This window comes from Protopterus annectens, chromosome 7.part0, assembly GCF_019279795.1.
Source record: "Protopterus annectens isolate FY-2018-M chromosome 7.part0, PAN1.0, whole genome shotgun sequence".
Classification (NCBI taxonomy): Eukaryota; Metazoa; Chordata; order Ceratodontiformes; family Protopteridae; genus Protopterus; species Protopterus annectens.
The window spans coordinates 702,436,889-702,449,412 of record NC_056739.1 but is presented as its reverse complement, the minus strand read 5'-3'; the positions used below and the strand labels follow the sequence as shown (position 1 = coordinate 702,449,412).

Below are 12,524 nucleotides of genomic sequence, written 5' to 3'. Positions count from 1 at the left end.
ATTGGTTTCATATGGATGATGAATGAAGAAAATCACAGTAGTGGATCTTACATAATGGAGGGTCTGTATGAGACATAGGCCATTCATCTTTACTTACATGTTTGGCCCTATCTGGACTGAAGAAAAAAAATGTATGAAATAGTGCAGCTGTAACATCAAAAGTGATGTCATTACCTCTTGAAAATACCACAGACATAGCACAGTAACTTCAAAAGAAATTATGACTACCAAGAATCCCCCACCTTACTCTGAAGTATTCATTTCAAGGATAAAATTAAGGTAGTTTACAGGCTCCATTTCAAACTATTTTTCTGTACAGAAAATTAAAGAGAGCTTAAGTATTTTATGTCAAAAAAAGTTCCCATATTCTTTGCTATTTGCATGCCACTGCTGTACTAGGACATTCTAACTAGCTGAAATTCTTGTAGCCAAGAGTTTGTCAAAAAGGTGTTGTAGCAAATAAGAATGCATTAATCCTACAGTGTTTAAACCTCCTTTTGGTTTTAAACATACTACTCAGAGATTAAAAAAATACAACTGGGAATAGACTCCACACTACCTTCTCCCCTCAACCCCATATTTGTATTGGTCATATCTGTCAACATGGGCGTCTGCAGGCAGGTGCAAGGGGGTGCACTTGCACCCCCCTGGAACCGGCTGGCCAAGAAATAAATTTTATTTTAATTTAAAAAAGAAGTTTTGTATTTTTGAAAGGGCGTTCCTCTTTAAGAATGCTCTTTGCATCCTGTCCAGTTGCACAGATGCAACAGGTGTTTGTGACCTGTTTTCGTCTTCTGTGCATAGGCGCTGGAACCATAGCACTTTTCAGCTGCAAAGACCTGTTTTAGGACCCAGCAGTCATGTGTGCATCACATGAATTTTAAATACAAATGTGCGTGGGAAGGGACTCGCATAATTGCTGCCAGAGAGTCACCTACAGTAAGTAGTTATGTATGTTTATGCTGGTTGTAGGAAGTCTGTGGACAGCAGGCAGTGGACTGTGATGGGTTCCCCTCAGACAGGTAGTGTTTGTGGCAGATGCTGGCACTCATTGTCTCTGCCCCTACCGCTGTCTGCGGTTATACTAAAAAGTTTAGTAACTCCCTTGGTGACTTAACCTGTTTGGATGTGCTTGATATATCCCAAACCCTGCGGGTTAACAAGTGGTTGTGTATGCCATGCTAAACAGCCACAGGAGCAGGGATTGGGGGAGCAGTGTCCCCACCTAGGAATGGATGTTTTGATGTTGAGATTCAAACATAGTAAAGAGTTAAAACTTGTTTCCCTTGCAATCTTCCTTACTTGAGGTACATACAGTTCCATTATCATAAAGTAACACTCAGCATTGTGTTTTTAAGAACTTCTTAATCCTGTAACACATAGCCCAGCAGTGGTATCTGCTCTGATGGCCAGTAAGAATTAATAGTTCGATTGACTTGGTGTTTTGATATAAACTGAAATACAGAAAAAGAAAACTTGCAGAACAAATGCATTGCTAAGAACCTCCCATTTTGATATAAGTTGTTACTTTAGTAGACCAGAGTTTAGGTGGAAGTGTGATTGTTGTATTTATTTTAATTAGTTTCTAAAAACTTGTAAGTTTTAGTCATTAAGGACTGCTATTTATTTATGAAACTTGCTGCCAGAGTCACACAGTAAGCACTGCCATGTATTTATGTTATGACATTGCTGCTGGGCTTGCTCCGTTTACTCACTGTTTAAGCTGCTGGGCTTGCTCTGTTCTGCCATATATTTATGTTATGAAACTACTGCTGGGCTTGCTCCGTTCACTGTTTAAGCTGCTGCCGGGCTTGCTCCATTCACTGTTTAAGCTGCTGCCAGGCTTGCTCCATTCACTGTTTAAGCTGCTGCCGGGTTTGCTCCGTTCACTGTTTAAGCTGCTGTCGGGCTTGCTCCATTCACTGTTTAAGCTGCTGCCAGGTTTGCTCCGTTCACTGTTTAAGCTGCTGCCGGGCTTGCTCCGTTCACTGTTTAAGCTGCTGTCAGGCTTGCTCCATTCACTGTTTAAGCTGCTGCTGTGCTTGCTCCGTTCACTGTTTAAAATGCTGCTGGGCTTGCTCCATTAACTGTTTAAGCTGCTGCCGGGCTTGCTCCGTTCACTGTTTAAGCTGCTGCCAGGCTTGCTCCGTTCACTGTTTAAGCTGCTGCCGGGCTTGCTCCGTTCACTGTTTAAGCTGCTGCCAGGCTTGCTCCGTTCACTGTTTAAGCTGCTGCCAGGCTTGCTCCGTTCACTGTTTAAGCTGCTGCCGGGCTTGCTCCGTTCACTGTTTAAGCTGCTGCCAGGCTTGCTCTGTTTACTGTTTAAGCTGCTGGTGATATCATGGGATTGTCTAAGTACCATATATTCTGTGATTATCAGTAGTCAAACCTGCTTCTAAAACAGTAGTAGTTGTGTGTACAGTGACCTAACTTTTGACCAACATGAGCCCAGAGTCATAAGAAAGTCTTTCTATAATGCACAGCTTATAAACAAATTGTGACTAGATCTAGTTATTGCTCCCCTTTACAAAGTCCTCATTAGATCAATCATTTTATATAATGCCCACTTTGGCATGTGTAAGTTGGAAATGTACAGTATATTCATGTCCTCTAGAGCTTACTTTTATGATGGCAGTGCACAGAAGGAAATAAAAGCATAAAGACAAGGCACAAAAGACTGGGTTCTTTACAGAGCATACAGAGCATAAGTTTTCTGTTCTGGAAATTGATTGATATATTTGAATATTTGATGCATAATTTTCCCGGTTCTAGTGGTGCAATTGCTAGTTTACTGAGATTCTTTTTTCTTTATGCAAAATAATTGTTTTTCATGAGTAAAAGAGGACAGGGCAGTGAAACAAAATACTCTGTAACCTGGCGAATATATGGCCATTTCTTATAAAAACAGAGAAAACAGGAGTAAGTCATTTGCATATGTACTGTACTTACATGACCTAGTAACTAATCACTACAGCAGGAGAGATAATGATGACCAGAGCTCCCTAATGTTTTCTACAGGGACACAGGCCTTGGTTCATTGTAATACTAGAGGACACATATGTCCTTGAGAAGCTGTTGTGATGAGCATTCATTGCTAACATCTGTTTCTCTGGGTCCTTGAAAGACGGATGTGGCATAAAAGATAAATAGAAAACTGTACTGTTTAGATGTAAAAACTGCAGGAGTGTTGTACATCTCTGAGCTCTGTGCATCTCTGTTCACAATCCATTTAACTATCACATGGTGCATCTATGAAAGCTTTGAGATCCGCACTGACATCATTGCATATTTGGCATGTGTCTGTGTATGGGGAGAGACAGAAGATTAAAGTATAAATGAAAAAATGAATAATCCATTAATGACTGTTCACATCTGTCTGAATCTCACACAGATTCGTTTTTGCCCCCCCCCTGCAAAAACCTGAAATAAGAACTTTCCATGTTTTAGGTTATTTTTCTTTTGTAAGTTTAATATTTTAGCACTTCGATCCTCTGGTCTTCTACTATCAGAGGTGCGATGTTCTGAAATTTTGCCCCTTCATAGTGAATATATATGATGTGTGTGTGTGTGTGTGTGTGTGTGTGTGTGTGTGTGTGTGTGTGTGTGTGTGTGTGTGTGTGTGTGTGTGTGTGTATAATATACACACATATACACATGATGAACTTCAGATGCTTATTATTGCTGAAATTATATACCAATGTCTCAAGTGAGTTAGCAAAGAAAGAAAAGGAGCTATAAGGGAATATACAGGTACATTTATGAAAGGAGGGATATAAAGAAACATTATAGGAAGCATGTGTAGAACATTGCCATATATGATCATAAAGAAGTAAATGTATGGAGAAAGTTCACCAGGGGATAGAATAATTATATTAGAGGGGATAGAGGCAGCAGGACTACACTGGTACAAGACTCCAATGAATATGATACTAGTAAGAAATGTTGACAGGTCATGTCATTGTAACTCTTTTTGCAGAAAACCTCTGGTGGAGTTTCTGAAGTTGTACTTTTAACCTTAATCAGTAGCAGAAGACAAAATAGCCTAGTGTGTATGTGTGTCTGTATGTTTGTATAAGAAGGAGGTACCCCTCAGCTGTCCAGGTTTTTGCAGAATGTCCAGATTTTTGCTCCATTTTCCTCCTAAAAAGGATTGAAGTTGCTAAATAATAACATACATTTGAGCTTTAGATGTTATATCCTTTAGAAAAATGCATGCTAACACAAATCCTGTTATTCTAGCAATTTTCTAAGTTCATGAGAGCAATATTTATAATCTGTCCATATTTATGTTGGGCTTTGTCCAGATTTCTTGCACTAAGAGGTTGAGGTGTGTGAGAGAGAGTGAAATGCCCTAGTTAAGAGTTACAGGTGGCATTTATTTTCAAGTGCATTTTCAAGGAATTGTGAGCTTAAAGGAAAGAAAAGTTTACTGCTGTTCATGCTAAGTCTGCTTAAAATGTGCAACTGTTTTGTTTAGCAAATGGTATCACTGTTCTGGTATAGAATTTTAAAGCAATGTTAGTAGCACAGCTGGTAGCATACTTGCGTCTTGATGCAGAGGGATATAGGTTCTACTCTCACAGCATGTAGATTTGTATTTTAAGGGGGGTGGAGTGCTGCAGTCCTGACTATGTTCTCCTTTGGATGAGATGCCTAATAACAATGAACATGTTTTTCAGCTTACCACCCATTCCCTGTTGCAATATACCAGCTTACAATTTTTTTAATGTAACGTAGGCAATTTATTCTTCAAGGGCAGCAGGCATTGAATTTGTAGATGAAACAGTGAAATATAAAGTTTTCTAGCAACAACCTCTTCATTAGTTTCAGATCTCTATAATGTGGAATTATTCAGATGACTTTTACTTCTGCAGAGATTGTGCATGCTAACTGATATTGATGGATTGTAATGACAGAGGTTTAAGTGGCCTTTTATGGTTGAAATGTTCTGAATTGGGCAGTTTGTCATCATTGGTTCATATATTTTGTTTCATTGCTTGCTGGAAAAACATTCAAAACTATAAATTTAAAGCAGACTAACAAGTGGTGCTGTATTATAGAAGGGATATAATTAACTTATTTTATATTATAATTAATACAATCTGTATATATTATAATCATATGTATAATCATATGTATAAATATGTACACTTCTTATGCATGGCTACTCTTGTTTATCACAGTAACAGAAATTATACTGTAATGGCTGTGTCAAGAAAAAAGGTCTAAACCTTTTAGTTAAGCATATAATGAAGTTGTTCACATCACTGATAATGCAGACCCAGTTTCATATATCTAAGGGTCAACCACACAAAAACAGAAAACACCCAGAATTTCCCTTGCCCACTCAGTAAAACTAATCTTGAAAAAAGAATTAATAATGTGCATATATTAGGGCTATTGGAATTATCTATAAAAAGATGAAGTGATTATTTGCAACTGTGTCAATGTTGGGATTATGTAGAAATGTTTGATTAAGCATTAATTAAAAGATATACATAATTTAGTGACTGCGCACAGTTTAAGTTAAATACAGCTGTAATGTGTCATGCATTCAGCCTAAACAGAATGTCAGCTTTTATTTAAACAACAACTTGTGTTACTGAGAGCTAATCTTGGAAGTCAAAGAACACTAGTGTCATAAACTAATCTGTTTAAATCTGTATAATTTGAACACACTCATGGGACTCAGTTTAGTGTCCTACATGAGAAATACTGAGCTAATGAACACTATTCCCCAGTAGTTGTTTCTAAGTCACTTATAAATAAATAAAACAAGGGGAAGTATTTTGAGGTAAAACAAATACCTTGGGCAGGATTCAGGAAGCCTCCGTGTAAGAGTTATAACTCTTACACGGAGGCTGCAGTTAAATGGTGTGATGTCAGCATGTCATGCATATGCATGAGGTGCATGAGGCATGCTGAATCACACTGTAACTCTTACACGGTCCGTGTAAGAGAGTAGGGGGCATGTCCGTAGACACGCCCCCAGAAGTCTAGAATGGCTGAAGGTAAACAGCCACGAGGGAAGCCATGGAAATGTGAATAACCACACTACACAACGCATGCCCCCACAGACCAGCAATGTAAAAAGTGAACAGATGTTGTAAAATGAAAATAAAAAATGTTTTATTTTTTTAAACCCCGTAAATGTGTGCTACTGTGTGCGCTCGTGTGCGCATGTGTGCTACTAGCGCAACTGCAGTTAGCAGTCAGTGGAAAAGGATATAAGAACTAAATATGCAAAGTAAGCCAAGAAGTAATAGCATAGTGGTAGAGTTGTCGGCTTGGGAGCAGGCAGGCAAGGTTCGAGCCCACACAACAACCTTTTTTTTTTTTTTTTGTAAATAAGCACTAAAAAGGCCCCAGACAGTATTGTACAAATGTAAAAGTATTTATTTTTGTAAAATGGAATGAAATGGAACATATATTTGCAAGTAATACAATAATAAAAATCTTTAGAAATGTACTGATAGCTAAACTGCAGTGAGACAGAGTGCCCGTAGCTAAGTAGTATTCCACAAACTGCAAACTGATTGCCCATAGCTAAGGACTGGTTTAACAGGCTCAAACTGTGTGCAACTAGCTGCGCGACATTTAACATGTGTGTTACTAGCCAATTAAGGATAATCCAGCGCACACCGTTTGCGCGATGTGCCCACAAGCTAACCGGCGGTGCCCATGCATGAGCTCTGCGCAAACAAGCGCAGACCTGGTTTTAAAGTGTTTAAAAGTGCTTTTGGCATGATTGATTGACAGGTCCTGAAGTCATTTCCAGACAGTCATAAAATTTAAAAGTCAGTGGTCAGATTCGAACCCAGAATACCATGCACTAGAGTCAAGGTACTAAACCACTAAGCCATGACAGCAGTACTTAGAAATGCAGAAATAGTATATAAATAGGATATAAGCCAAAATGGCGCATGATAAAGCAGTTTCTGTGAAGTAGATATAATTCTAAACCGGCCAATCATAGAAATGTGCGGGAAAATCGGCATATATAAGCCCCATAGGCGGGAATACACAGCATGAACGATTGTACAATAAACCTGCAGGTAGAATGAGTGGAGTAGGGGAGGGACGTTGCTTTCAAGCACAGCAGTGAGGCGTTGAGGAGTCCAGATACATGGTCTGGCTCCTAGTTCACCATCATGAGGCCCAACTCATGCAGGGCCAGGTCTCATGGGGAGCGTACAGGGCGGAGGCATGGGACCAGTTGGCTCATGATCTGACCAGTGCTACTGGCATTCCACGCACTGGTGAGCAGGTCCATCACCACCATGCGGACCTGAAGCGACGTAAGCAAGACCAGTTGACCCAATGGATCCAGGAGGCCCGGGATATGCCCAATGCCCCACTACTGAGTAAGTTACATTTTACTTATGTATGTAAGGAATTCAACTAGCTGATACCAAGGAGATGTGTATTCCAATATTACTTGTTTTGTATTACAGCTGCAGGTGTCGGCTCTGCAAATCGAATGGCACATGAGCGGAGGCTGGTGCGGCTGCGCCACCATGCAGGTTAGTAACCCCACCTAGTACTTGTAAATAAATATTATAATGTAGCATGTAGCAGAACACTGCAGTGTATTGATTAAAAGTAATAGAATGTGCAAGCAGCAAGTAAAAGTCTGCAGGTATGGCTGCAACAAGTTCATCAGTATGCAAGTGAAACTGGGAATATAAGTGATAGAAATAAATAGTGCTGTAATACAGATGTCCCACCATCAATTAAATGTAGTATAACCTGCAGTAGTCTCAAGAGTACAGCCTCAGAAGCTGAGGTAATCACAGGTGAGATATATCCCCTGTTGAAATGCTGAATCATAACAGAAGTGAGGCTGCTGGAAAGTGTTGGAATCCCCACAGGTCTAATATGTGAACAAAGCCTAGAAGTACCAACCTGAACTGTGAAATTGCAGGATGTGTGAGAGTGACAGAAAGGGTCATGTATCAATGAATAATGTAGTAATAGCACCTGAATATATAAGCTTCAGTGTGGTTCTACAGAAATAAATGCATGTGGGAATTAAAACTTAACATCCCAAACTGATTTCAGTGTGTCTGACTCTTGAATGTTCAGGCCAAACTCTGTATATGGTGATCACAGTCAGCAATTTGCAGATAGAATGAATGATTGTCTGACATACTAAACATCCATAGCTGTCCCCTGCCCTGTCATCAAAGTGTAGCAGGATGATGTATCTGATCAAATTCAAAATAACTAGGATAGTGATGTATCTGTAACAGGTCTAGCATGACAGTCAAGTAAGAATCAGTGGGAAAGTATCACCCACATGTTAAATGTGTTTCTATTACAAATGTATATCAATGTATAATTTATGAATGTGTCATCATTTTCTTTCTCCACCCCACCCTATATTTGCAAATTAAAAAAAAACACTAAATATTGGTATGTGAACATTTCATTAACCATGGACATTTGTCCTGTTTCAAAAATATATGCATGTCTGTTGTTGCATGTGCCCTGGTCATACCTGCAAACCGGCAAACCTGATGGCCTGTTGCCATTAATCAACCTTGCATGTTGTTCAATTGTGTATTTCTGTTCAAATAATGCATGTGATATTGATATGCCCGTTGTTCAATGGTGTTAATATCTGGATGTTTGTTTAATGGGAGTACCAATGCATGCTGTTACAACTAATTTGAATGGAATAATATGCCACTAACCCAAACTAACATAACATACACACAAACCTAGAACGCTTGGGAAGGCAGGTCCCAGCAGACCCACCTCTCCCACCTCAGCTGGCGAGTGCACCTGGCACTAGTGCCCAGGCTGGACCCTCCTCCGGTGGCCCTGTGCCACCTTCGGGTGGAAGCGCTGCAGGGGATGGGGCCCGTCCCCCCTCTGCAAGCATGGCTGGAGGAGCATGTCCACTCACCCTCCAAGGTGTCCAGTCTGTGGTGCAACGGGAGATCCAAGGCTCTGTCCTTGGGCCCCTACGCCAGCTTGAGACCCGGGTGGCACAGCTTACGGGCTTGCCCGTTGTCCCACCCGTACAGCCCCCAGCACAGCCCCGTCCTGGGCTGTGAAGGAACAGTGGCAACTGCCTATGGGTGGGGATATCAGTTCCACTGTTGCCATCTGTGGGCTCATGTGCCGTGGATATCCCAACCTCCGTCCCCGTCAATTGTGTAACCCCCCCACATGTGTCATATACCGCCCCTGTATGCGTCTTGTCTGTCTTGTCTGTTAACCTACCCAACCTACCTCCCCAGCTATACCAACTACCTCACCTGACATACCACTCTCACCTGATAAAAAAAAAAAGGGCACTCTGTACCCACAAAAAAATTACGCCCCATACATAGCTGTCCATGTTGCACACATGTCCGCTGGACATCGAAACTGTTAATTACAATTGGCTGTACAACAGGTATTAATGTTGTCCTGACACCTCTCTCAGGGGTGGAAGGTTCCAAATGTCACACCAAATTGCATACAAATGCACAGCTGTTGCTGAGAAAGACATGGGCAGCTGTGGGCCTCACCTACATCCTTCCTGCAAATTCCAAGCTTGTTTACCTACTGTCTTATCCTCTTTGTGACCCCTTTTTCACCACTTTCTTGTCACCCCTTTTTCTTTTCTTTCAAAGAAAATAGCGCAGGTATGCGCTTGTGTGCACGGAGCTCACCGCCAGTGCAAGATGAGCTCCGCGCAAACGAGCGCAGACCTGGTTTTAAATGCTTAAAAGTGCCTTTGGCACTTTTGATTGACAGGTCCTGTACTCATTTCGAAAGAAAAAATAAATTCTCACTGTGAGTCTCGAACCCAGGACCTTGGTAACACTAGGCTGTATGATCTACCACTAAGCCATGACTCTCATACAAGTACATAGTGCTAAAATAAATATAACATGTGATAGTAGGAATCAATAGAAAGGTAATATAGGATGTGTACTACCCAAAGCATGTCAGGTAGAATTTAATGCCTGAATTACTGGATTCCCACACTAGTTTAGTGTTCACGGAAACAGCCCTGCTAATTGTTAGCTTGTACATAATAACGTGAGGTAATATTCATATATGAAAGTATTATATGTACACATATGTATATATATATATATATATATATATATATATATATATATATATATATATATATATATATATATATATATAGATACATATATATATATATATATATATATATACATATATATATATATATATATATATATAAATATATTAATACATGTGAAATATAGTGGTAGGTGTCAGTATTCACACACACTCACTACAGGAAACAGTGAAAATAAATGCAGCAACCACAATCTACAACACAGCCTGACTCCTGTGAGACTTAATAACCCTTTTAACTGTGTAAAGGTGCCTTCAGCACTGTGATTGACAGGTCCTATACTCAGTTTGAAAGAAAAGAATTCTTACTGTCACTTCCAAACCCAGGACCTTGGTAACACTAGTCTGTATGACCTACCATGAAGCCATAACTCTCATACAAGAACATAGTGCTGAAATAAATATTACATGTAATAGTAGGAATCAATATAAAGGTAATATAGGATGTGTACTACCCAAAGCATGTCAGGTAGATTTGTAATGCCTGAACGACTGTATTCCCATACTAGTTCAGTGTTAACAGTAACAGCCCTGCTAATTGTTAGCTTGTACATAATAATGTAAGGTAATGTACATATATGAAAGTATGTATATGTACACATACATACATATATATATATATATATATATATATATATATATATATATATATATATATATATATATTAATACATATGAAATATAGTGGTAGGTGTCAGTATCCATACACACTCACTACAGGAAACAGTGAAGATGAATGCAGCAACCAGAATCTGCAACACAGCCTGACTCCTGTGAGACCTACTAACCCCTTTAACTGCTTAAAGGTGCACCAGCACTCTGATTGATAGGCCCTATACTCAATTTGAAAGCAAAATATAAGCATACTAGTAGGCCCTACCACAAGACCATTGTAACACTAGTCTGTATGACCTACCAGTAAGCCATGACTCTCATACAGGAATATAGTGCTAAATAAGTGGAACATGTAATAGTAGGAATGAAGATAAAGGCAATATAGTATGTGTACTACCCAAAGCATGTCAGGCAGACTTTTACTGTCCCAATTACTGGATTCCCATACTAGTATAGTGTTAACAGAAACAGCCCTGCAAATTGTTAGCTTGTACCCAATATTGTCAGCTAATGTACATATATGAAAGTATGTATATGTACACATATGTATATATAGCAATACATATGAAATATAGCCGTAGGTGTCAGTATGCATACACACTCACTACAGGGAACAGGCGAGAGAAATGCAGCAACCTGAATTCACAACACAGCGTGAAGCATGAGAGATGTACTAACCTTCACACTCACAGAACATTGTCAACAGCATACCAGCATGGTCCACGCCCTTACAATCTGAAAGGGCAACGCCTATCTCACATACCCTTTTATAGCACTGTCCTGAAATCACAGTGAGACATGCAATCAGTACACAACTGGCTGTATGCAATTAGCCAATGCTGCCTTACAATTGGTTCAGAGGCCATCACATGGACCTATGCAGATACCTACAAAAGCATCCAGTACCCACACTCCACACATGCAATACAGTCATTGCACAAAACCTACTGAGAAAGAGAGAGAGACAGAGAGAGAAATAAAAAAATATACAGACAGCCAGCAGCAAAACCAGCAGCAGCAGCAGCAAACAGCAAGCAGCAAGCAGCACCACTGACACAGCAACAGCTGCCACAAACACAGGTAATGCAAAGTAGCAGGTTAATACTGTGTTTACTGTGGCACCTCCAAATGTATCATAGTTCACTATCTATAGGTATGTCCACGAGATAGGTTGTGTGTACATAGTCCTGAAATATATACATATGTAATATTGCTGTACATGTTGCCCATACTTAAAACTGCCATAGCTTAGAACACAAGGCCAGTTGTGCATATGATGCAGTAGTTACCAGGGTCAGTAGAGGTTACTCCTCATTGGTGTGGGACCACTGTGTATGTATGGCACTGTTCAGGTACATATCCTGTAGTATGGCCAGGGATTAATATCAGTCTGTCATGTGGTGCTATGTCCTCCAGGGGTGAATGTAGCACACATCCAGGGATACCATTTTGTAACAGTGATGCTATGTGTTCTGCAATGTTGAGGGTGGCCCTCACCTGGACATGTGAGAGGATAGGGAGTTTACAGTCATCTGTGATAACTAATTCCACCTGTGTAGGAGAGGGGGGGGGTACCTGCACCTAAACTGTCTGCAACAATGTTGCCAATATCTGTGCATTTGGTGAATGTGAAGCATCTTAACACTGCTGACCACAGATGCCTTGCCTTCATGTGAATCTGCCCTGTGCTGCAGTAGCCTCCTGCTATTGTTATACAATGTGCCTGTATCTGTAGTCCACTGGACAGGATAAATAAGTGGTGTGCATACGTTCTGGGTTAGATATGTGTGTGCACAGTA

General features: G+C 40.2%; 1 protein-coding gene across 1 annotated transcript in view; it reads right to left on the bottom strand.

The window, feature by feature from the left end:
* The window catches only part of LOC122806079 (flocculation protein FLO11-like), a 244,101-nt gene that overhangs the window by 171,363 nt on the left and 60,214 nt on the right, over positions 1-12,524 (bottom strand). The window lies entirely within an intron of this gene.